Source organism: Calidris pugnax, unplaced genomic scaffold, assembly GCF_001431845.1.
Source record: "Calidris pugnax isolate Ruff unplaced genomic scaffold, ASM143184v1 scaffold117, whole genome shotgun sequence".
In the NCBI taxonomy this organism is placed as follows: domain Eukaryota; kingdom Metazoa; phylum Chordata; class Aves; order Charadriiformes; family Scolopacidae; genus Calidris; species Calidris pugnax.
Window position 1 is genome coordinate 703,357 of NW_015090834.1, and position 27,221 is coordinate 730,577.

The following is a 27,221-nucleotide window of genomic DNA, read 5'->3' on the forward strand; positions in this document are numbered from 1 at the left end:
TTATTTCATTTCAGGTCCAAAAGACAAAAGGGTTCACAAGAGTTTCTGCTCCAAAGGATATTCATTTGCCAGTCTGCATCCTTGATAAAGAACCTTATGAATCTTGTAATAATTTTCGTGCATTTAAAAAACATGGAAAATATAATTCTGCGCTAACAGGTGACCATAGAGTGGTTCTTAAAGCCTCTGGATATTGGAAATCCAGATGGTCCCCTGGCCAGATGTAAGCATAGTAGATGATGTCTTATTATTTGCTAAGGATAAAAAACAGTATCTTGGAGCATTTGAAACATTAAGACCCTGGACTACTGTAACAGCCTTTCAACCTAGCAATATATGATTTACTCGCTGATAAATTCTTATGTGAATCATAGTAGAGCAAAAGGAGGAGAGTAATCATAATGTTCTGGTGATCGGATTTGCTCTCTTTTTTACCTACAAATACAGACAAGCTGTAGAAATACCTACAAATCTGTACAAAACTTCCAGGACTGTTGTACTGTATAAACTGTTGGTCCTGAAAGACGTCCCCTATGGTAGGACTACAGTTGGATAGTCCAAAAGCATTAATATATAATTCTTTAATCTTTGTTTTCTACAAGAAGGGATGAGTAGAAGTTACTGAGAAACAGTTACAGCTCCTCATGTCTTTTATTAATAATTATATTATGTATGTCATGTATCAAGGTGATACCCCACTGGAATTGCAAGGCTGAAGCTTTCCATTCACTACCTGAAGAGCCTTTTTTGGTACATATCAGTACATCAGTGACTCATTCTGTACAAACCACTATCTTGGCTAGTGGGACCAAATTAAGTCCATTTCAAATGGCCCAGAACTGATGGTTTTCATTGACTGAGATGGAGAAACTCAATTTATATTGTCATACTGCATTGAATTTGCGTTGAAATGAGGGAAGCAAATTTTCTCTTTCGGAAGACACAGAAAAAAAATCGGGTTTCTGGGTGGCTGAGGTTGCAACAAGTCATTCTGTCTGCAAGACTTGCCTGGAATGTCAGACTGAACAGCTAGGAGATGATCAATAAGGGCAGAAGGGAAGAGAGAAGCAGGCAATAATAGTAAAAATGTGGTTTCCATGCCAATAGGACAAGCTGAGAGTGAAAAAGGAGAAGGTTAAGTCAGAGGAAGAGCAAATTTGGTACCTGTGATTTCTTTAACTGCTTCTGTTAGAGTATAAAGGCCTGATTGCCTAATTTCTCACATCCTTGAATAGCACAATAGTATTAAAAGACATGCTGGAAAATACAACAAATGACTTAAAATGCTGCGAGCAATCAAGTCAATATGCCCTTCGTGTCGCTTGGTCCTAGCTTCCCAGCAATCCCCGAACACAGAAAACACATGGACCCAGCCCCGAGGCTCCTGGCCGGGCACATTCCTCACCAGAAGGACAAACACACACCGCTGTGTTCACTACATCTCAGGGGCTCCCAGTGTCCACGCTCAGGAGCAGCTTTTCCATCCAAGCTCACTAAAGTGAGACTTCCCTAACAGCCTTTGCATGCACTGGTATCAACAGTGACAAGGAGAGAGGCTGGTTCACAGGGAGCAGGGAAAGGAGAGCTCAGAACCAGGCAGAGATGGGGTTTGCTGTAATGAAGGGGCAGAGTCCTCCATACGATTGCTGGCAGCGAGGTTCTGGCTGCAGGCCTGCTGTCCTGTCTCACCTGATAACAGGCGATATAAGTTTCCTCAGCAGGGGCCATTAGAGCAAGCTTAGTGGGCTATTGAACATCAGTGTTAGATACCTCGCCTGCTGCGTGCCTAACGGATAGCAGTCAAAATCTGCTAATTATTACAAACATCTGTCTGTTGAGCACTTTAAACACAGCATGGTGCCTCTGGAGCAGATGCAAATTCTGTCTAGAGCTGGCAAATGCAAATAAAGCGCTGGAGAGGATACCTAGGGTGAGAAAATGTACTGCTGCTTGGCTGCCTTCTCCTCCAGCAAAAGAGCACACGCGCTTTGCTTTCACTCATGAAAGTTAGATATTTGCTGTAGGACAGTGGGGGGCATCACGCAGAGGCAGCACACATGGATGTAACTGCAGGCATTACATGGAGATGGAAAAGCTAGAAGGCGAGTGACTTTTTCTTCTTTAACAAGTCCACATCCTCCTGCAGGTTTTTCCCTCCCGTTTGTTCACTAAGAAAACACAAAGGTGAAACTCCACTGCCCCACATCAACCTGCAGGCTGGTGCCTGAACCCAGCTCAAATATTATTGGCAAAAGTGCTGCCCTGCTGAACACACTAGAATGTAAATTATGGGTTGGGAGATCAGATGTACTCTGGATTGGGCAAGAGCTGCTCACTACAGGCAGCTTAGTTCACATCGTGTCACTGTCATCTGGGAGGTCTCTTCAGGCATAAACTGTCATTCTTTTTCTGCATTTACAGTCACAGAATCATTTCCAGAATTCTAAATGAATACTGATCCTTTAAAAAAGGGGAAAAAATACTTAATTATATTTGCCTTCTTAGTACCGTAAACATTTCTTAAGTAGATATGTTTAAAACTCTACAAAGTGAATGCTCAAATGTCACAAGCAAAACTAAATGTAATTGCTTTGTTCTGGTTTTAATAGAGTGAATCAGAATAACATTGATTGCCTGCTCTCATTTCAAAACAATTTTGTGATATATCAGCATTAGAGTCAAGTAGACATTTCACAGTAAAGCACTTCTCCAGCTGAAAAATGATTTAATGAGGATAAATTTTCCATAGAAATAAATTTATTTTGACTTTGTGTTGTAATGTGGATTTACTTTTTAATAAAATGTAGAGATCTGATAACATTAACTTTCTAAATTCAATTTCAATATTTTGATTCAAGCTTTCTTTTAATTTTTTGTATTTTTTTGGTATTAAAAAAATGTGTTAGAAATCCAATCCAAAATTAATAGCTTTGATTAAAATGCATGAACTGTTGTGACCCCCAGCTCTTTTAAATTGTCACTGCATTAGAAGCCCAGTGAGGACTGAAAGTAAAAACTGACATTTTGGCATTTTGCACAAAACAGATTCACACGTGGATGCAATGGAGGAGACAGCATTAGGTAGATAACATTATAAAAGTGGTAGCACTTTGGTCTTTCTTCAGTGAATACTTCAGACAGCTAATCAAATACTCAAATTTAAGCAAGTGCTTACGTGCTTTGTTGAGGAGAGTGATTTGAGCACATTCTGAAGGTTAATCATGTACTTCACATGCTTTGCTGAATTTATTCGTGTGGGTCTGATCCAAAGCCCTTGAAGTCAATAGGATTTTTTTCTCAGTGAATTTGTGTATCAGACTTTAGAAGCAGCAGCTAATTTTTCTCTCTTCAAAAATCTTTTTCTTTGTAAAGAATATTTTAAAACTGTCTAGCATGAACTATTAGTATAGTACAAAATATTAGCATAGCAATTATTGTGTTTAAAAAGGAATACAATATCATTCCTTCATATTTTTCATGTTAGGCATCTGTTGGCTTTTTTTAATTAAAATTATCTGCACTCAGAATGTCCATAGAGGATAAGGAGCAATTGAGTCAAAATGATAAGTTATGGAATGTAAATTTTAATTAAAAAAATCACTCCGTTCACAAATCCAGCAAGTAATTTTGTAACAAAATCTATCTGCTATTAAACAAGCCCGTTACGTGTTGGTTCCCTATAGGCCTCAGAAACTTCCCAGAGAGTATCACACAGCCCTTCCTCGATGTAATGAATGGTCATTTCAGCAGGACACGCAGGTACTCGGGGCAGAGAGATGAAGAGCGGCTGCTTCTTGATGTTAATGGTGCTTATGTTAATGACAATGTACTGTGCACAAGAAATATGGAGAAGTCAGGTTTCAATTTACGAGAGCAGAAAGGTTAGTGTGCCCCATTAATCTGTGACAGGGAGCCGGTGACACCAACAGTAGAAGCGCCCTATGGAGAAGAGTAATAGCACATATTATGGGAATGTGAAAGTCATCTTCAGTCTGGAAAGGATTCTGACGGCAACGTTTTGTGATCTGAGTTTTTGATACCACATCACTACATCTGACAGACATAATAAATCCCCTTGGTTATTAAGCGAGTACAGGCAGTTAACCATAAGTAGCTGACATTTACATGGAAAACAAACCTGGTCAACAGGTATTACAATGACATACCTACAGCCATGAGTGCTCCTCAAGCTATCATACCTGGTAAATCCTAGTGTAGAAAGAACACAGGAACCTTACCAGTACCAAACACCCAAGCACTCAGTACCAAACTCCAGGGCCCCATCCCTGGAGATACTCAAGGAGAGGCTCGACGAGGCCCTGGGCAACCTGGTCTAGTTGGGGGTGTCCCTGCTGACTGCGGCGGGAGTCGGACTAGACGACCTTGAAGGTCCCTTCCGACCCAGATGATTCTATGATTCTATACACTTCAAGATGCTATAGAAAAAAGCCACTTTAATGGACTTTTACAGTGCAGAAACTGCACAGAACATACTCTTAGTGCATTTGTGATGACTGACATATGAGCGAGTTTGAGGAACGTTGCCAAGACTACACGATCAACACAAGGACATATGAATGAGCTGCTAGAGGAATAGATTCTCTGTGCAGACCTCTTCACCCTGCAGGTGATGTCATTTTCTCAGGCAGGAGAGTAAAAGTGCTCAATGGCTTTCAGAACACGTTCAAGCAGGTACCTCAGCCTGCTCAGCACTGGTTTGACTCTATGCTCCCAAAAGGCACTTGTCAAGGTAATTCTGCTCCCATTTAAGTCAACATGGAGAGCTTGGAAAGTGCCAGGTACAAGAAAGAAAACTCCTGGAAGTCTAGTTGAGGTAAGAAATCAATCAAAAATGCAGAATAAAATACCTACAAGTGCAGTAGTTACAGTGATGCTGTAGCACAAATCGTCAGGTTTATATTTGCAGTTGCACAAGGACAAAACTAAGAGAATCCCCAGCTGCAAAAACCACAACTGAATACAGACACAGAGAACAATGCAAGATTTTGTGCCTCAGGAATCCCAGAAGCCCTAGGCAATACCATAAGGATAATAAATTGAACAGATTTGAAATCCAAAAAAGGACCCATGTGATGTCTAACCTGTCCTTCAACAGCATAAAAATTTATCTAGTGAAATTTTAACAGTAACAAATGAAATATTCCTGCATTTACACATTGTACTGGTGACCACTCAGGAACTTGTGACTTGACATCCAAGTGTCAAATGGATTTTACAGCAAGCGATTCTTAGTCCCTGGAAGGATACAAAAGGTACAGAAGAGAGGCAAAGCACTGTAGGTGTAACCCTAGTCACCTCTTCAGGGGAAAAAAGTAAAAAGGTATTTGTATTGAATGGTATATTCAAAAAAAACCACACCAAAACCGCCCCCTCCCTGCCAACCCACTGTGAAGCATTCTTCAGGAGCCATGAGAACAGGAAAATGCCAAACCTTACAGTGCCAGGCTTCTTTGAAATAGTTTTGACATACACAGTCCAGTTTCCTGCAGAAAAGATGAGAAGCTTTTTACCTGTGCTTTCTGGTGCTCCTGAGCCCTTCAGTGCACACACCTGCTTTCTACAGTTTTCTTCCCTACCCTCTCAGAGCACCAAGGAAAAACACTCACTCATCACCACTGCTGAATCCGAGTATTACCCAGCAGCAGCCAGAGAGCAGCTCAAACCACCACTGTTTTGCCAAATTTCAAATTCTTTGAAATTTATTAGCCATTTGATAGCCATGAATGGATATTTAAAGTGCACTACAACAGTGGTTGTTGTACACACAAGCTAAATACTGCTGCAAAGACTGACATTTAATGAACATCACCCCAAATTTCTGGCCAGCTGCCCTAATGACTGATAGAGGTTGCTTATGTCCTACTTGAATGAACTCTTATTTTATCCGAGCTCGAGAAGTCTAAATCAGCCATGTGATAACGTGTTTGAATGGTGTCACAGACCTGTCTGAACTGGAGGCTTTTAGAATATATTCCTGCTGTTTTTTCCCTAAATACACAAAATAAATGCACAGGAAATAACAGAACTTCATAGAGATTAAAACAGTGTCTTGTTGCTAGCTTGTTCCCTCTCCACCACAACCAAAATTAATGCAATACTAATGAACAATGTAGTAGCATCTCCTTCACGATTGCATACTCCTCTCATACACAAAAAGAAATTTTTAGGACTATATGCAACATACACACGTTGACTCCTGCCAAAGCAGGATCAAATCTCCTCCACAATGGGCACAATGGACAGCTGTAAAATATGGCATTTGCAACACCTGTAATTTGGTTTTTATTGTGGCATTTTGAGTTGCATTTAATTTAGAACTAAGATTCTACGTGGACATTAGAGCAGCAAAAACTGTCAACTTAGTGTGACTTGTAAATTATTGTTTTATGCTAGCAAATAAAAGTTGTTCTTCATTAATTGCTTCCTTCTCTTCCTTTAAAACAATGGTTGTATTGTGCTCAGACACAGATACCATCATGTAGTGAAATAAGGGCCACTCAAAGATGAAAGGCAATAAGGAAGGAGAAAGAAAATGAAAAATTACATTCTTTAATACTTCATAACTTAGGTACATCTAAAAGCCCTAATGTGCAATTCTGATCTCCCAACTCCCTAACCCATTCCCTCACAGGTGAGGGACGTGAGGACGTGCTCTCAGCTGCCCAATACAGACCAGCTGTCCCATACAGACCAGTTTGAGAGACTCTAAGAGAAAGGATAAGTGGACCCCAGGTTATATGTTCCTATCTGATTCTGCCTCGAAGGCAGATAAGCTGCAATCAGAGCTCCATTTCAGTGAACTTGTAGTGGGAAGGAAAAATTATTTCAGCACCAGAAAATCCAGAACCGCTCCACAGATACTAATTCAAAACTGTCGCCCGCCCAGATGAATGCTTAGGAGAAATAAAATTAAGCTCTGAGCTTGCAGGTAATCACATTACACATTACCAGAAAGCTGTTGCTTGCTTGGATTTCATTCAAACACACCAGCTTCACTCTCATGATTTATGGAACTGCAGAAATCTCTACTGATTTTTTTTTCCCCCCTCTTAGCTCTCCGGTTTAAATATAACACAGTAAGTTAAGCTGAAAAACTGGGAAGGCAATTTACTTCGCTAATATGAAAACAAATAAAAAAAAATCAATTTTCTGTGCCTTAGAAGAAAAAAGAAAATCGAACTGTTCTTCTATCTTAAATGCTAACTGAAACCATCCCTTCCAGGTAGAAACTATTGGTAAGACGAGCCTAAGTTTCTCATCTGACTTTGGCAAAGCAGAATCATTGTCATTCCCGGCAGAAATCACAAAACACAGAAGCACAAAGACATTATACGAAAAGTCTAACATGTCAGATTGTTTTATTGAATAGTAAAGCCCACCAAAAGCAATTGCTGCAAAGACAAAACTAGCCAGTTATGGCAAGAAAACTTAATTAATTTCCTAGGGAAGTTCTTCCTGCCTCACCCATAAGGAGTTTGCCCTACAAGGCACCCTGGAACCGTAAGAGTGGAGCAAAGGGTTACCAGAACAAATGCAAGTATTTCCCCAGTGCTTGGTGTAAACTTCAGAGCAGCACAAGGCATCCTGGCATCGAGATACTTACTGAGTCTCTACACAACCACAACTTGGAAAGGTCATTCGTTTATCTAAGAATCAAAAACTGGGGCCGTAAATTACCCCTTGGTTTTTATCTGCTAAGTGAAATTTAGTTGTGACTAGACACAATGCTACATAACCATCAGATATGCCAAAGTGCCCTAGGGCCTCGGGTACATTATACGCTTGCCGTTGCCATGGAAATAATGATTCTGATTTAAGAAGTGATAGGCAGCAACCTGTCACGGTGTCATTCCTGGACGTCCCAAGGGAACCTTGGCAATGAACGCGAGGCTGAAACACCTCATTGCGATTCCTCTGAAATCCCTATCTCCAGGAAGACTTTGCTGGTATTTTAAGGCCCCGACACAGAATTCTGATGCAATCATGACACTTGTTTTCTGGTGCTTTTTGTACTATCATTCTGTACAGCTTACTGCAGGATTTACTACCACTGTTGACTCAAAAACAAAACTTGCATTATACACTGGATAAAACCTGTAACCCTGGGCCTGGAAGGTGCAGCCACAGAACAGACCTACTTAGAACAGAGATGGTTGATCTCTGCTTTGAAGTGCTCAACAGTGTTCAACACTGCTCAACAGTGACCATATAGTCAAGATGAGAGACTCCACAGTTCTACAAAACTGAAAACAGAGTGACTATGGTGGGATTCTTCTGTTTGTCATGTTTTAAGATGTTCATTTTTCATAGTGCAGAATTTTGCCTTTCTGCATTCAAATGTGAAATTGTGAACGCATGGGCTTTGCCACAGTAAAAGTTCACCAACTCTCAAAGGTTTGTCCAATTGCGTATGGAGAAGTTTTGTTTCCTCTAAAGACAGTGCAAGTTGCATGCAAGCCCTATTTGAGAATGCATCGTTACCAGTTCTTGAAAATATTTTGTTTATAATTTTCATATCATCATCCCCTTGATCCTCGCCAGAATCTTGAAGAGCTTCCCAATTGTTTCCCAATTAAACATATCACCTCATGCAAGGCTCACTATGGGAACTGCTGACCATGCTACCCAGAGAGTCAAAAAACTCCCCATTCAGGAGCAACACCATTTATTGACAGTTCAGAATCTGTGCTCCAGGGGCTATTCTCCCTTTCAAGCATATGGCGTGTTACATGTAAAAATTCCAGTCCTCATCAGCTGAAGGTATAAGCAAAATTTGTTCCTGTTATATCCCTAATAAAGGCTTCATTTCTAACTCCTTGAAAAATGAGTAAAATACTATGAATGGTTATGCTTTTCAGCCTATTTGACTTCTCTTTCACTGGACTCTATTCATCAGTTTCACTGATGCTATTGTAGCTGAAATCACATCAACACTTTCCAGGAATTCATTAGATAATGCCAGGCCAGACTCTCAGCTAAAGAAAAAAATGCCCTCATATTTCTGCTTCATTCTATTTTACAAAAGATCGCTTTAATGATACAGGAAAGGACAGACACACGCATAAACCATTTTTCCAGGCTCAGACCACCAATATGCAGCTTCCACTTACTTCCCCCTAGAGGCAAAGGAACCCAGCAACTCACTGGACAAGCCTTTCATCCTGAGCTTAGTGGGTTTCTTTGCACCAGAAACTCCTCTTGGCCTTCCTTCAGCCAGCATCTTGTCTCTGATGGGAGGCCACATTCCACCTCCTAAGGAACATTTTCTTTACAACTTTCAGAGTCTTTCAAAAAGAGGTTTGATGTTAAGGTTTCCAATGCAGTGTTAACCCAGTTGGCCAGTTCCTCTATCTTTATTCACTGGATGTTTCTTGAAAGAAATCTTCAACTGCTGTAAAACCATAGAATACCCTGACTACAACGGAACTTTGCCATTTAGTATCCACTGAAGATTTGACCTGTCTGGAAAGGATAGATTTTAAATCAACTTAAGGGGGGGAAAAAAAAATCACTGGTGAAGTATTTCTCCTTTTCTCCAACGTCATGCACTCTGGAGGAAAAACCTTTAAGTACAGAACTGTAGCACAGTGTTAAAATATCTTATCTGTCCAGCAATTCAATAGCCTGTAAAACTACCAGGGAAGAAAATACCGAAAGCACAATTCCAGCCAGGTTTTCCCACTACTCCAGTACTTTCCAATTAACATCCAATCTGCTGTTTACATGCACAGAAGACAGAAGTTCATTTCATGCGCTTATCTCAAATAATAGCCTCAATGGCAGAGTACAATGGTATTTGATTCCAGTGCTTTCATCTTCGGTCGTTCATTGTCCCCTCTGCCAAGAACACAATTTGGCTCAACCTACTTACTTGAGGAAAAAGGAAAAAAAAAAACCACCTGCTGGTATGCTCTATAGCAATAACTATTTTCTGTTGATATCAAGGACGTTTAAAGTCATGTTTATTTTTAATCATAATAAAAAATTGCCTTCATTTTTCATTTAACTTTTCTTTGGTGCGTGCATGAAATTTTGATTCACTTTCTTTGCATTCTTGTGGCATCTTTCCAAAACGCACAGGGTTTAAGGGCTTTGCACTCAACTATTTATTTGCTGAAATAAAAGCAGAGGAAAGGACAATGCAATATTATTCCAACCTGGGAACAAAGAGGGAACTAAACAGTGAAGCAAAACATCACTATTTACCTTCTCATCCACTACCCTTCCAACCCCAGGCAAGGAAACATGCTTGCCCCAGCTCCTTAAGAGCACAGCCTGCTTTCCCCAGGACACGGTTCCAGCTGCTCTGGCCTCTGTGTTAGAAGAGGAAGAACCATGGTTTTCTCCAGGGGATACAGAACAGCCATCACACAGAGACAGAAAGGATGCAGCACTACCATTTTTTCCCCCTCCTACTGCAAATAGGCTCACTAAAATCAATGAGGATAGCCACAAACTGAGCTACCAGTGAAGATGAGTAAGAGACAGAATCCAACTTTATTCATTTTATTTCATGTTTTGGAATCAAACTGTCATTTTGATGATTGCTACCATGCACTACAAGTCACTTATTTCACCACAGCTTGTTTTCTTTGCAAACTGCACGCTGCTCCTTTTTGTGTGACTTGGTACTTTCCCCTTTCTACCCTGTGGCTTTTACTGTATGCTGCCAGGTAGTTCAGACCGATGGCTGTGGGACTTCTGGCCAGATTGTGGTTTTATGCACCATTTCTACAGCAAGCAACCATGGTCTGCACTACTCTTCCCATAGCAGCGTTACATTCCTTCCCCACAGTGTCAGACACCCCATCTCTGCCCCAAAGAGGATGTTTCACAGTCTGGTCAGGGACTGTGAACCATAATACTCATAAGAGCAGTAAAAAAGAAAACAGACCAAAGATGCATTTGAGATGCAGGCAGTCGAACACGTGAACTCCCTGCAGGAGCACAAGAATCTGTATTGCCAGATTCCAGGAGCAGCTTCTTCAGAAATGGTCATTCCTTTAGAAGTAGAATAGGCATCCTTTTCTTATCAATGCAACCTTTGAACTTAATTAAACCCTCAATTATCATCTCTTAATAAAATAGTAAATTCCTAATACAAGCTTCTGAGCTCAATTTGATTCCTAAGCTAGAACAAGTACACAAGATACACAGCTCTGAGGTAAAAGGTGCTCCGATCACTAATGTCCAAACCTAATACAATATTTCCACCAGACTGCAGTCCTTGAAGAAGGCTTTTAAAATATCTTCAAATGCCTTCAAAAAGATAACAGCACTCTCCACTTTAACCCTTCAAAAAGGCAGTGCCCTCACCTGCTCCACTCCCTACCACAGCACATTTTTAAGGTGAGACCCAGTCCTCTGCGCTGACATAGCGAGCACTGCTTGAAGTAAACCATTGCTTTTAATGAGGTTAGGCAGCGTTGAAAAGACCGAGCCATAAAAAAAAATTGAGTGTACCATCTGTACAGTGTCACACAATCCCACATGGAGGCAAAAATTCATAAAGAACTCTGGGGAAAAAAAAAAAAAAAAAGGCATTACCCTGAAAAATTGGCAGCTCTACTGCAGTGTCCGGTCTTCTATATCTTTTAACCCATCGTTGGACAACTATAAACTTGTTTTTTGCTGATACTACGTATGTTATGAATCTTAAAGTAAGAGAGCTTAAAACTGTATTTAAGACTGGTGTTAGGCGGGGAATAAAATGTACTGACTAAAGGTATAAAAGAATTAAATTTTTTTTTCTTTTTTGACTGAGTAATTTATAATACTTAAGACCATTTTTATCCTTTCTTCAGAGTGAAAAACATTATGTGATTAAGAATATTTTGAAAAAGAAGAAAAATTGTAAATTCCAACTATAAAATCCCTTTTGTGGGCCCCCTCATAAATAAATGTAATGTAAACATTTTATTTTGTTTTTACTAATCTCCAGTTTTTTAATAATAAAACATAATGCAATTACTTTGTTTAAATTATTGACGCAGATGCTCCAGGTTATAAGAGAAAGACCAAGTAAAAAAAACTCAGCACTGACAATGTAGTCACTGGATTCTTTCCTGAAAGAAAAACATTTGTCGAGTATCTGTCTGAAGATTTCAATTTGTCATGCAAGTGCAAGAATTGTTATCTATGATACATGGTATTTTTTAGTCTCTGGTGTGCATACTGACAAGATAGTTTAAGAGTTGATATAAAATGTATTTTAATTCTATGAACTCTGGCAGCCTACTGAATTATTTATATGATGTCATTTACTTACTACATTTGAGTTTGACAAGTCCAGATTTAGTATCACACATAAACCTTACGTTTTGATATTATACTATCATGGCTTTGCTACACTTCTAAGAACTCCAAATGGAATAAATGTGCTTCAGATCTGAATCTGTGAAGCAGAAGGAGTTGCTACAGCCCTGTGGTATTCCACTTCTGGTTAGTTCACTGAAAAGTGTGCACACATATTTAAAAAAAACAAAAACCACTCAGTTGGTAAAAGCTTGGCACAATCACAACTTGCACTATTCCCTGATCTTCAAGAAGATTTCTTTGTTCTGATTTTTCACATACCTAATATTTGGGAGACTCTGATGTGTGCTGCTTTTGTTCTGATTTTTCACACACCTAATATTTGGGAGACTCTGATGTGTGCTGCTTTGGGTTGCAGTTGTTCAGCCACTGCATCCAGGTGATTTGGACTAAAGTTCCAGTCCTCACCTTTGTTGGGCCAAATGAGCAAAAAACCCACAAAATGTTCATTTTGTGGAGCAAAATGAAAATATTCAGCAGGATAGTCTGCTGAAATGGAACTGATATTCCTCTGACAAACAGCAACTGAGAAAAAGGCAAAGGAAGGACTCTAGCCCTGACTTTAAACTGTGATTGCAGTCTCAAACATAGCATGCATCTGGGAAAAAGAATACTCATGAACCATTACATTTAATGCTCAGCCTAACATAGACTTGCAAATAATGTGTTAACACCAGAATGTCAAGGTATCTGCTACTCCTGTGCTAAAAATGCTTTCACTATTACGGACAAAGCAGCTCAGTATTTCCAGTATTGTTGCAGATTTAAAAAAAACCTCATTCATCATCTAGCCAGGCTTAATTGGTACCAGCAGAGATACACAATTTGTAAGTTTGGGCTCTAATTCAAAGAAAGCAAACACAGAGATGCTAATTTTAAACATATTTTTAAGTGCAATTCTGAAGTGCCTTTACTCTTCTATAACAGCAGCAGTATCGAAGGACATCCCGCCAACCTTGGCTCTAAATGACTCTATTAAATGCAGGCACATATATATTACCAGCGTGTCGCTCAGCCAGATTTTGTGAATTATCACAAAAGAGGAAAAGGAGGTCCACAAGGGCTCACAAAACACTCAAAATAATTTAATTTAATCCCATGAGCAACACAGATGATTTCCCAAATGCAGCACTAAACACCGAGCAGGTTCAAAATCAAAGTTAAACAAGGTAATTATTAACCACGTTTCTAGCCCAACTTCCTGACACCACTGGTCTACAATGGTTTTTTTATACAGTCTGTATCATCTTATTTCTCTTTTCTGATGAGAGAGCACATGTAACTAAACAACAATAGAGACAATTTCATATGACCTTTTCAGACCAAGCCCATCATTCAAAGAACCTACAATCGCAAAGAATTCAAAAATACTAAAGTACTACCTCTTGCACTGGGCTACCACTATCCATAATTCTGAATAATTTGATTTTGTAAATCTTGTAACATTCACTATCCATTCACTTCATTTATCCACCTAATCTGTTTATTTTTACAGTGTGTTTTCACTGTGGAGCTAACTACCACTGGGCAATCTGAGAACTTGGATTAGTTTAGCTGACATGTATACAGCCACATAGAAAAGTGAGATGAGAGCACCAGTGCTGGAACAGAGTCTATCCTACCTGCAAAAAGGCATGAAAGGAGTAACCAAGGTCTAGTGCCCACCTGCAGCCTTATCAGTTGTCTTGGACTTAAAGATCAAAATCATTTAAGAAAGTGTTGTAGAATTTGTGTACAGACAGAAACAACAGCCTCTAAAGAGCCTAAAGAATACACGGTTCATAAATATCTCATCTTCAAAGCTGTATCACATGTAGTTGCATTTGTTGGGTAATAATTAGAACACAATTAAATAGGGCACCAAAGGAATCTCTGTAATTTTACTTATGATAGAATCTTGGAGGACTTTTTTCCCTCTGTAAGAGATGTTAAGGCTATTTATCACGCTGGTAGCAATATGGTAGTTTTCTACAGGTGTACATGGAACTAAACTGAACTTGTGTTTTCTAGGTATGACTTTAAAATTAATCTATTCAGATTTGGGTTTATTTCTATCAAAAATTTTCAGGCACCAAATCCATCACTGCTTTCCTGAATGAGTTAAAAATCTAAATTCACTCACAGTGGGAAGTGCTATTTAATTCCTAAGCAGCACTAGTAAGTAACGACATCAAGATCTGAACAGAGCATATGTACATGAACCTTACCCTAAGTGCAGTCACATTTTTACAGCCTGAATTTCTACCAGGTTTTCTTTCCTCTTCCATTTTATATTTTGAAATTATGCTCTGAATTAGCTCTTTCATTTATCTTTCCTGTTCCAAACAAAGGGATCGAATTTATGTCATAGAGTTGTTTTGAAAACACTTCTCTGGTCTGAGGTTTAGAACATGTAACTCGGTATTTACTGAAGTGACCTGACTCAGACTTAATATATGCATGGAGCTTACACTTTCAAACCCAAATATTTGCTATAGTTTGCTACAAAACTGTTCTAAAATAATAGAAGTATTTTCTCAGCAACAGATGTTTGGCTTAAAATAGATATAAATTAATCAGGTCCAATCCAGAAATGGTGACTACAGGATAATGTGCAGAAGTTTGGTGTATCATGTATTTCCACTGCTCTTAACCTACCTTTATTTTTTTATTTAGTTTCTCTGTTACTGCTTCAAAATCCAGAATCCATGTTTGGCATAACATATTTTTAAAGACTTAGAATTCAATTAAAACTCTTAGAAATCAAATCAGTTCAGATCTCTATGTAATAGTGAAAGGTTGATGTATCAGCACCAGCTCTGCTGCTCAGCTGCTGTGAAGAAAAGCTTTGTCCCATTTCCTAACACTTCTGGGGTTGAAAGAGCAGCATTGTTTCACATTTAAGCATGTAGGACATGACAACCAGTCCAAAGTAGTTAAGTTCACACTTCAAAAATTCCCTCACAGAGCTCTCACTACATTCCTTAGGTTATCCTTAACTGGTTTTCCCAGAAGTATGCCGCTTAAAGAAAAAAATGTTTTCAAGTCTGAAAGGCTGCAGGCTTGATGCTTGTTTCCTCAAGCAGATGCATCAAGATCTTACCATCTAGGCAGTCCGTGCTTAGAGTACACTGAAGCTTCTACAAGGTTTAAATGCAGTTTCCTTAAAATACATGCCAACATTAAGACACTGAACAAAATAATACCCCATTACGTTGCATTTCTTTCTACAATGACTGAACGCCTTGATGGCCATCAATGTTTAATCTGCCAATGGTTACACTGTAAATAAATAGAATGAAGCTGAAAGAGATGTCAAAAGAAAGGAAACCTTGTAAACAAAGAACAAATGTGGATGTGCCTTTGGGGACAGAGATCTCTGTGGTACTACTTATGGCTGGGGAGTACTGAAGTAAAGACAGGAAGGTTAGTTGTTAAACATTTGTTTACTGAGTTTTTCAGCATCTGCATCAAGATACCTAAGCAATAGGTCTTTAGCATAAACATTTCTAAAAGTTTAGAGTTATGAGGAATAAATAAAAAGGCATATGAAAAGCTGATACTTTTTTGCATCTCACCGACTTGCAAAACACACCACTGATTTTAGAAATTTAAGTACCTACATACATTTCTTCTAAATGACTGTTTTTAAGCCAAGCCTTTTCAGGACATTACATAAATCCCTGAAACCAGAGGTTTATAATGAAAACACTATCAGACTCTTAACTAAAGCACTGTGATTGCTGCAGCTACAAGAAAGAATTTTATCTACTTTATATTCCTCTCAGAATGAAATAACCATCTCTCAGAAAATCCATGTAGAAAAGGTTGTAAAAAGAAATTCTGTGAAAAGAATTCCAAAGGTTGGAATGAAGAATTAAAGAGAAAATGAAGGAATTCCTGTAAGAAAGTTTCTGTAGGAAAGATCAAAGTGCAGAAGGGCTTACCTCTATCTGTGCAATAGGGTGTATCACTTGTGCTTCTTGCTCTTGGATCCAACACCACCACCACAGCCAGCAGTTTTATACGGGATCATCTGTGAATGAATGAAAAGGAAAGCTGTTTTGAAGGAGCTGTGTGGGTCAAATGATGCTGTACAGGTTATACAAAGCAAGAGAATAAAGGACATGTGAAAGGCTGGGCCCGGCTTTCTCTGCTTTCCCTCCTCAGTGTCTCTGAGGGCAGGCTCAGTGAGGTGTCCCTGCTGTACGTTTCTAGAGATGCAGGTGACCAGGGAAGGCTGAGAAGCCTGCTCTAATGTGTAGGATACACACCCCTTGTGTCTCCTGAAGGACACCATGCTCCTGTCATCCTACGATCCACATTTCACTTGACTTCAGGTGAGCAAAGCCAATGTGCTAATGAGGCAGCCAGAAAGAGCTGTGAAAAGCTTCTGCAGGACCAGTGAGGTGAGTCGTTCCATGGTGCAGTCAAAGCAGCAGCAGAACTTGTTTGAATTTGTGGCTACAAACACACAAGGGAGAAGGGAGGACTGGGACTACCCCCTCAGGCAGCACAACCCACCGTATCAAGCTTTGCTGTAGCACTGAGTGGCAGTACTGGCAGAAGATGTGAACTGGTGACCAACCAGATAATACACATACACTGTAGCAAGAAATGGCAGATTCCCTCCTTAATGCAAAACTAGTAACTGAGCTTTGGACAGGGACTGTGCAATGAGATGCATCATCTACAAATGAGGGCTGCCATTACAGCAGCAGGAATCTACAATTAACAGGGGGTTGATTTCTAGACCCAGTCTTGATATTACAGAGAAATCTTGGGACCTGAAGAAACTGCATATCAAAGATGGGCAAAATTAGATGGGCTGAACTGTAGAATCAAGCAAAAAAAGGGGGAGGCCGTACCTTCCAACATGAACCAGAAAAGCCATGAAATTCTCTGAAAACATGGGCAGCCCCTCCACAGAGTCTCCATTTAACTTTGCCAGCAGCAGAGCTTACTAAACAGAACTGGGTTAGTTATGGTTGGAACCTGTTGGAGGGAATGAGGCAAGCAGGGGAAGCAGAAGCCTGAATGGTTTCTGGTGGGATGTCAAGAGCCAGGAAAACCAGATACTGCCAAGAGCCTGGGTAAAAATCACAGGCAGAACCACAGTCTTGGACAGGCACAACCATGTCTGATGGGCCTGCTGGTACCTTGTCATTGCTGGAACGCAGAAGTTTCCCTTAGACTACCCGTCAGCTGCAAACTGGCTATCACCAAAGTTGTACTGCAAATTCTTTACTGCTTTCCATATTAATGGTCTAGTGCAGAGTTTGTGGCCCTTTCTCCAGGCTGTGGGTGACGTAGCTTGTTTCTTTATTAAAGAAGCTGTAAGAACTGTTTGGAGATGTAATCAAGGTAAAGCAGGCTCCCTGTCCAGTTTCTCACTAGCATGATTTCCTCTCCTCTGTGCTGCTATTTATTTTAGCAACATTGTTCAGCTCACTACCAGATTTTGCAATCTAATGATGAGACAGCTGAAAAGGTCAATTAGAAAAACATATCCTAATATCAAATTCCGTTCCATAAAATCACTCATTCATAAAACAGTGTGAAAGAGGATGATCATTATTATAAATTGTGCATTCAGCTAATTGTAAATTCCCAGTTGTCAGCTACATTTGTGGCTTTGCCAAAAGATCTGTGTAGGAAGAGCCGTAGCGGTGCCAGAAGGCAACATACTGCTTGGAGCACAAACTCCTCCTCACCCTTCCTTTTCGGCAGACAAGTCCTTGTTTGCCATGGTGTACAGCTCAAAAACCCCTGTTAGAGGAAACCTCTGCTCTGCTGCAGCTCTCAGTCCTCTATCACCCACCTCTAACCGGTGAGACTATCCAGATCCATGGAGTCATTGCAATATCAACTTGAGAACTTCTGATTTTCTAGCAGTTTTGAGACAGGATGTTCTTTCAAGTAGTGTAACCACCTACTTGTAGGTCCTGTTTTAGACCTTTCCTTTTTAAAGCACTTATTAAAGCCCAGCATCCCAAACTCTTCCAAAGACTTTTAGATGGAAGCTAAAATCCAAACTGCCAATCCTTCAGACTTTTGTACCTGTTACCTCCTGATAACTTGCCCGAGTTCAATTGTATTTGCCATCAAAAAATACCACCAACACGAGAAGGACAGAGTGTAACACCATTCAAAAAGACCTGGAGGTAGAAGAAAAGCAGGTGATCAGAAAGAACTGTGAATTTCAGAGTAATGTGAGAGTCTGTCCAAACCAATTGTGAGGGTCATACAAGGTGTACAAGTGAAAGACTTCTCCACTCTGGAAAGCAGCTCTTGGTAAGTCAGAGCTTCAACAAGCACAGACGATTTTTTTTTCTTTCTAGATTAATACCTAACTTCTGCACCCAAGGAGAATAAATACCTAGCACAGATGCAGACTTTGAAGAGGATGTAATTAAGCATTACTGTTGTCACTGTAAGAAAGGTGAGGGATCAGGCCTCAATGGGAGCCCTGTCCTGTGAAGTGGCCTTTGTAGGAGCAGGTCTGAGCTCTGGGAGATCCAGGGGAAAGCAGACTCATTAGACAGAAGTTAGCATAGATTCTCTACATTAAAAAAAGGTCTCAAAGTCACACCAGCATTCATTTAATTGTGGGGTGGGTGGTTTGGTTGGTTTTCTTTTAAGATAAAATAGATGGATTGTCTTTCTTCCCAAGATAAATTGTTTGGGATATGAATTTCATTGATTAAGTTAATTAAAAGTTCATATAATCATAGAGTAAGGTAATTCTGGCTGCATTTGCACTTTATAAATAGTTGGTAATTTGTCAGCCTTTGTTGTTTGTTGTTTATATTTTCAGTGGAATCCTTATAGATGTTAAAGCTTAAAGATCTCAGAGAATTTTTTTATCAGCCTTTTCACAGAATTTTAAGCGCTTTTGTAGTTCGAAAGACTTAGGGCATATTTGACAGCTGTCCAACTTAGTAACAGAAATTATTAGACTGTGCAGAAAAAAACTATTTTTTTTTTTTTGGGCACAGCCAGAGTTTATTGTGATATTTATTGTGATTGAGTCATCATTTACAGAGTTTGGGGGAAAATAAAGGATGATGTTCATTTGGGCAGTATCAACAGTTAATGTGACACTAAAGCTGCTGAAGCCACTAACAGGATCTGACTTAGAGTCAGCAGGAACCATTTTTCTTCCCCAAAGACTTCCTCGTGGTGCAACTTGAACAGCCATATACAGTTATTCAGGTGCGAATTTTACAGTTTCAAACTACTGACTTGCCTTCCTCCATACATACACAAACTGAGGAGCAAAAAAGAAAGAAATATTGTGCAGCAAACTTCAGGGAAAAAGAAGAAACAACACCTGTAAAGAGCATATGGATGAAAGAATGCATGTGTATACACATGAAGGGAAGGGAAAGAAGTCTAATGAGTGTTAAGCTCATCACTGCAAAGCCACAGCAAGTTTTTGTTTATTTTGTTATAGAATGGATTACTTAGTAAAGAGTATATATGCCTAGTACTGTTCAACTGCATCACTACCTCCCTGGGGGGCTCCTGTTTACTTAGAAGAAACTACACAAACCTTTAGATTTGCACAACACTTGCAGTAGTAAACTTTTTCACCTTATTGGCATAGGGCTCCAGTTTCAGAACTACTGGACATTGCCTACCCTCTCTCCAGATGATGACATTTTTACTGATCAGCTCACAAAACAGCTGCACAGCTCGCGAGAAGCAAACCACTTCATAGATAGGACTTGATCTTCAGCATTGAGGAAATAACACATGATATCAAACAGACTAATGTATTGACACAGTATAGAAAAACAACATTGCTCTTTATGGCCCACAACTTCAATACAGGTGCAGACTAAAAGAGTTCTCTTGCAGCTCCACAGCGAGAGACCTCAGGTGTGAGGCAGGACGATGTCTAACTCCTGCTCTCTTTCATTTCCAACTACCTGCTTGCAGCTCACTCGCTTGATCCTCACAGATCAGACAAAACCCCACATCTGTTTGTACAAGTACAGACGAACTTTTCAGAGCATACATTTTCAGCATGCAGATAGCTCTTGGCATGCTCAGATTTTGCATGCATAATTTGAATCTTCTTTCTTAGTGCTTCGTGCGCTCAAAAGTGAGATCATAGAGCAAGGACAGAACGTGAGCCTACCACTGATTGCCACAAGGCAAAGGGAACAATTAGTCCTTCCACTGCTCAGGGTCAGGTTTTGCCCCTAATGAGCCTTGAGCATTTAACACATCAGTCCCTTCCTTACTACTGTTTCCCCATCACAGAGGCCAGTTCTGAGTCCTCCCTCACCTACCTCTTCACAGGCTCCCACTCCAAACCAACACTGCCTTCCACAGCCAGAGTGGGAAATCCCTTTGCTTTAAGTCTCTCTACATTAAATGAGCTCAGCTCTTCTTTCTCCTTATTTGAGTATAGATTTTTATAGCCATGTTCCAAGAGACTTCCAGACCTTTGGGGAGTTTGGTTGCCAGATTGTGTACCTGACAGCTCTTTCTTATGAGATAACGAGGGGAGGTCTAACCCTCAGCAGAGCCCTTAAAGCAGGCTTTTGTTTTGAAGAAAGACCGTAAGAGAGCAGAGATGGTCCATATTGACTGCCCAGATCAAGTGTGGACAGATGCATTACGGCTTCATCACCAGAAGAGAACAGGTCTCTGCTGCAGCTAAGCAAAGAGATAGGGTTTCTTTGTATGTAGCAAAATCATCATGGATAAAGGGGTGAAGATTAATTTAAGTTTTCAATGCAGCTCAACAGTTTTTAGGGAGTAACTGTCTCACAGGAGGCAATTCCCAACATGCTTATCTAAGTTTAAATAAAAAGGAATAGAAAACAGAGTAAAATAAACAAAAAGCAAAGTGCATCAGAATTTCCAGTTCATCTTTGATTAAATGCTTGCTTCCCAACCTTCTAGAGTAGAAAAACTCTTTCAACAACAGGGCTTTTTCACCCTGCTTCTCTTAACTGCTGTCCTTAAATATTTGTGGCCCTAGAAATGCTCCATCTCTTCAGAGGATATATCAGTTCAGCTTCCACATTTTTCCTCTCTGTTTTGCTTCAGAATATTAAACCCATTCATGAGCTTCCAATAAAAAGTCACAGGAAACGAGAAAATTTAGTTAAAAGGGCATCATATCCTGCCTCTTGTGCCCCAACAGAAGTTCAGTCACCTTGCACCACCCCTAAACAATGCGCCAAACCTGTCCTTGGTAGTATCTGCTGATTTTGAGTCCACATTATATATCACTGCTTAAACATATTTACCGTTAAACACTGCTTTTTCTTCCAATGTCTTTTAACTTCCTTCTACTTCCAATGAACATTGAAAACAACCTTACTCATCTTTCTATTAGGTTTCCCCTTAGTCTTTAAACACGCCAAATTCATTTATTCTTTTCTTATAGAACCTATATTGGTTTTTAGATTTAAAAATTACTCTCCTTCATAAATCTGATTAACCCTCTACCAAGTACCTTTAAATCCAGCAACACAAAAATTAAGTACATTTTAATCCAGCAACAACCTTTAAATCCAGAACAGCAAAATGTTTGAGAGTTCAGATAATTGCATTTACTTCCAAAACCCAAGAGCAACATGACAGCACAAACTGCAAAATATACATTGAGCACATATTAGAGGACAGTGGGACACGCAGACCACAAGCTAGTGAGTAGGAGAACTTCCCTGCACCAACCTCCCCTGAGCTTCTGGAATTAAAGTGTTTATATTTCCATACCAGGTCTCCATTGCTCCAGGATTCAGGCCTGCTCACATCATTCCAGTCCACAGAAAACTCAGCCAGAGACTATTCAGTGCTCTGCTCCTGGTACTCAGGTAGAAGCCCTGCAGATCAGTTTACTTTTCTATTCTCAGTAAATCGTAACCTGGCCATGACGAGCCATTTCTTCTGAGAGCCAAGTAAAGAGCTTCAGCAGAAAAATTGCTCAATTCAGTCTGTCAAACTGAATTTGAAAGCAGGCTGCCCTGCTGGTGCCTGTTCAGTTTCTAGGAGGCTACATTGTCTGCACATTTTAGTTTTTGTGGCACTTGACCTTCCTTGTCTTTTCCTATTTCTGCTCCTTCTGAGCCCACCCTGAGAAAATCCATTGAGACATGCCAACAGAATGGACCCCTTTATACAGTCACTGCTTTAATAACAACAGAGGATCTCATTAAAAAGGTGAACAGTTATGTCTATGCCTTAACCTTCACTTCAATTTTTGGAAAAGCCATGAATCTATCTATACACCTGTGCATGTATAGGACTTGGCCTTTTATAAAACCTTGCTCTAGAACATGCTGAAAATTGGTTCCCTGGATGAAAAGGATGTGGCTGCAGAAAATCTTTTATTTAATAAATCAGACGGTTAACAGCAGGAAATTCATTGAAAAACAATTTTAAAAAAATTCTTCTCCCATCAGAGCAACACAAATCTAATAAAAAGTCTACAGTTACACCAACTTACCTACAAGAAAAAATTACTGTTGTCATACAACATGATGTAGTAGTTATAGAAAATAGTTATAACTATTTTCTTTTCTATAGTGATGACTGAAGTTAATGGTTGCACTTTGACTCCCAGCTCAACTTCTGTCATATCACACAGGCAAACTCTTTGGGAACTTCTCTTCCCCAACTATATAAAGTTAGAAATAAACAGTCTAGGTTGAACTGACTGCGTGACTCTTTGCAACACTAACACCATGGAGTGAAAAACAGACATCTCCTTTCAAAACAGGAGGCAAAGATTGCCACACAGAAGCTAAACAGTTGGCATCAAAATCAATGATATTTCTGCTGGTTTTAAAGTGCCTTTTTCCAGACCTAGTGAGAACACTTCTTGCCTCAAGCAAACGACAGTCACACCCCTAGTTTCACCCTGACTCCTTATAACAGCAGTAGTTCTGCTGCAGTCATTCAAGGGGAGAACATGGCAATTACTACAGACAGCATCAATACTGGACCTTTGAAACAAATGATGCCTAAATGCAGTTCAGAGAACTACCAGCAACTACAGAGGTAGCCATCAACATCTCAATACAAGAAGGACATGGACCTGATGGAGAGGGTCCAGAGGAGGGCCACGAGGATGATCAGGGGGATGGAGCACCTCTGCTACAAGGACAGGCTGAAGGAACTGGAGTTGTTCAGCCTGGAGAAGAGGAGGCTCCGGGGTGACCTAATAGCAGCCTTCCAGTACCTGAAGGGAGCCTACAGGAAGGCTGGGGAGAACCTGTTTAGAAAGGCCTGCAGTGACAGGACGAGGGGAAATGGCTTCAAGCTGGAGGGGAACAGATTTAGATTGGAGATTAGAAGGGGGTTCTTTACTGTGAGGGTAGTGGAGCACTGGAACAGGTTGCCCAGGGAGGGGGTTGAGGCCCCATCCCTGGAGATATTCAAGGAGAGGCTCGACGAGGCCCTGGGCAACCTGGTCTAGTTGGGGGTGTCCCTGCTGACTGTGGGGAGGTCGGACTAGATGACCCTTGGAGGTCCCTTCTGGGCAATTCTATGATTCTATGATTCTATCTCCAAAGGGAAGAGTACTTATGGGCAAAGGTGGTGTGGTAAAAGGAAAGGCTACATGGTGTGAATGGAACTGTCAGAGCTGTCACACTGTGCGTGATTCATTCAAGACTAAATTTTAGCTAAAAAATGGACAAAATAGACAAAATTTTTGAAACCTTCTGGAAAAACACATCCATAACATTTTCAGATGCCTATTTTGGCTACTGAAGACCTAAAAGAGAGAGGGCTGCACAGCATTTACAGCATTAATACATGACAGGAATAACATAACAACCATCAAACGTACATCAGAGATTTATGGAAATGGAATATTTAAGACAATGATACTTGGCTGAGAAAATGCAAGACTGGAATAGAGGAATATTTTATTAAAGTAGATTGAATTAGCTATTTCAGATAACCTACAAATAACATTAGTATACATCAAGGGCTCCCAGTGAATCTGGTGGATGTTGGGCAAGTTTTGCACTTCAGAAAGGTCACTCTGCCATCTAATGCTACACATACAGGACAGTCAGAAAAATTCACTGTATCAAATTTAAGATAGAATCCAAGGTCTAGAAGAACTGAGTGTATGGCTCCTGAAGCCTCCAGAGTATGGAATGGCATAGTTTCCATAGAGAATAAACATCCTGTAACAGTATTTTAAACAAGCAAAGAAAGATTAAGAAGAAAGATCTCATCTCCCAATATCGGCATCCATCCCCTCATTTTGAAATGTCTGAAATAGTACTGAGTTTCCTCAGTATTTAATGTAATATGCCTATGTCCAGTCTAGCTTCTTTACAAAATGCCAGTGTACCTTTGGCACAGGGAAGACAGACCCAAGTCTGTTTTCAAAGATCCCATCCAAGCCATAAACGTATCAGGGTTGTACTCTGATACGAGAAATCACCACAGCTATGCCAGGCAGCCATGAAAAGCAGATCCTCAAGGTGGTCTAAGGACATCAGAGACAGAGAAAAAATCCATTATTAGGAAAAGACAAAAATGGTTTAATATAATTCTATTTTCCTTATTCCTGCTGGTTGAAGGATCCACATGTGTCTTTTAGAAGTGCCTTACATAATCTCACCAACAATTCATTACCAGAGTCCTGAGGATATAGCCCAACAGGCTTTTACAAAAGAAGGGGAGAGTGAAATTTGAAATCCATTTGCTTTTCTTGATGGAAAAAGTATCAGCTTATTCCGACATCGCTGTTAATGCTGAAAAGAGTCATCTGCTCTACTTGATGAAAGCAGAAAAATCAGCAAGTTTAGGGCCTCGCCAGAAATACTGTGACAAGTGTTTCTGTCAAAACTCAAGTTAGCAATAGCATATAATCCATAAGAATGGCCTTTGTGGCAAAGATTAATTGGTGTGGGTTCTTTGGAAAGATGGCAGCGTGTATTCAAAACATTCCCTGCTGGATTTAAACATAGGTGCCTGGTGACCCACGGTAGCAAGGCATACCACAGAAGAGAGAGGGGAAGCCCAGAAAACTCAGTTTTAGAAAAATAAAGCAGGGCCCAGAAAGAGAAAGAATTGCAATGCACGAAGTCACATCTCTGTTTCTGTTTCCTGGGACCAAACACTCTCGGGTGTGCTTCGCCCTATTATGTATTTAATTCCTCAGCTGGGAAGTCTGCTGGCCAAATCCCACACGCTGGCAACAGATGTCTTCTTTAAGAAGAGGGAATAACTGTCAGCCTCAAAGGGATAGGTTCATCCATAAGCCGCCTTTACAATTTCTGTTGCTTGCACAAAGGGACTTTTATTCCCCTTAGACACTTGTGGCCACAGTCACAGAATCCCACTTCTGTCTTAAGTCACCCTTTGCACAGGACACCGGACCAGGAGGGAGCCAGAGCTCTGCAAGTGCTGCTAAAACATCTTAACCAAGTTGCTGGAACGTGAGCTTCATGTCTCTGTACAGTGACAGGATATTCATCTTCTCGGTGAAGTGTTTTAAGAGCCGATGAAAAGTGAGGTGTAGTACCTTGGTATCTCCAACATTTGTGCACAATTAAGAACTAAAACTGCTGAAGAGCAGAACTGCACAGCACTCTCCCCATCGAGAGGCTCTTCAGCTACACTCTTCACAATACAAAAAAAAAAAAGGAAAAAAGGAAAAAATTAACCAACTAAAAACACTTCCCATGGCCATCAGTTCAGAGGTAACCACTGTCACTACAGATGACATCCCAAAATAATGCAAACCCAAGCTAGTAAATTCTAAAGCTACATACAATATCAAAACAGATTTTCCTTTCCTTTCTGGTATGTTATTCATTAGCATTGTAAACCTTCTGAGGAACATGATTGAGTCTTGGAAGTACACTTAATACTACCTTCCTTAAGATGCTACTGTTACTGAGGAGGATTGGGGCTGCCTCAGGATCAATTCCTGAAAGCACACCTATTATTATAATAGCCTCTTAATGCCTAGTTACTAACAGGCTGGATGTTCTCATGAGAAAGCATGTTGATTAATTATCTTAGAAAAGGCAATGCAATGGAAATTTGATTCCACTCTTCCCCACCCTCAGACTGCAACAGGGAATAATAATTTTCTAAAATGATCCTGCAGTGTGCCATTCTTCAATCTCCATCCATAGCTTAGATTATGCTTTTTTCTTTTCTTACTTAAGATGGCTGAAAAAACTGACGTTAAGAACATATGACAGACAGTGGAACTGTCTCCACTGCAAACAGTACTACAACATTTTCTCATTATTTCAATTTGTTGCTTGGTAGGTTGTTACTGTCTTTAGGGATATATTGCAATATAATGTTCTTCATCTCCCAAAACTGGTTAATTCTCCTCATGAAGAAGGGAACTCTTACAGTCTGCTACTCTGAGCAGATGAGGAAAAAAAGGGGTGATGGTAGGGAACAACTTGGCTCTATCGTTTGGCATAATTTTCTCTCCTGAAGTATATTAGAAAATCAGCCCAGCTGCCTAAATACTTTGAAATACATACATATATATTTAGACGTATAGCAAAAATATTGCAGAAGGTGTCCAGATGCCAAGCCCTCCAACAAAAGCGTGGTCCCACAGGTACAGATGAAGGAGGATTACACGGGACTGTATTTTGCATTATCTTGTATGGGTTCAAACACATGGAGCTACTTTGATAGATAGGGCTGAAAACACATCTGATACCTATTGCCTAGATGATGGCTTGGCACTGTCTCAGTCCTCTTCTCTGGCAGACTCATGTTGGACAGAACATCATGGGAGATACTAGAAATGTCATCAAATCTCCCCATCTTCTGTTCAACCTCTCCCTGAATCTCTCAGAAAACTGTGAGATTAATTACCTTTACCAGGCACAAAAATAGGAGTTTAATTTAAGCATCTTCTCACCTGCGAAGGGATATGTTCT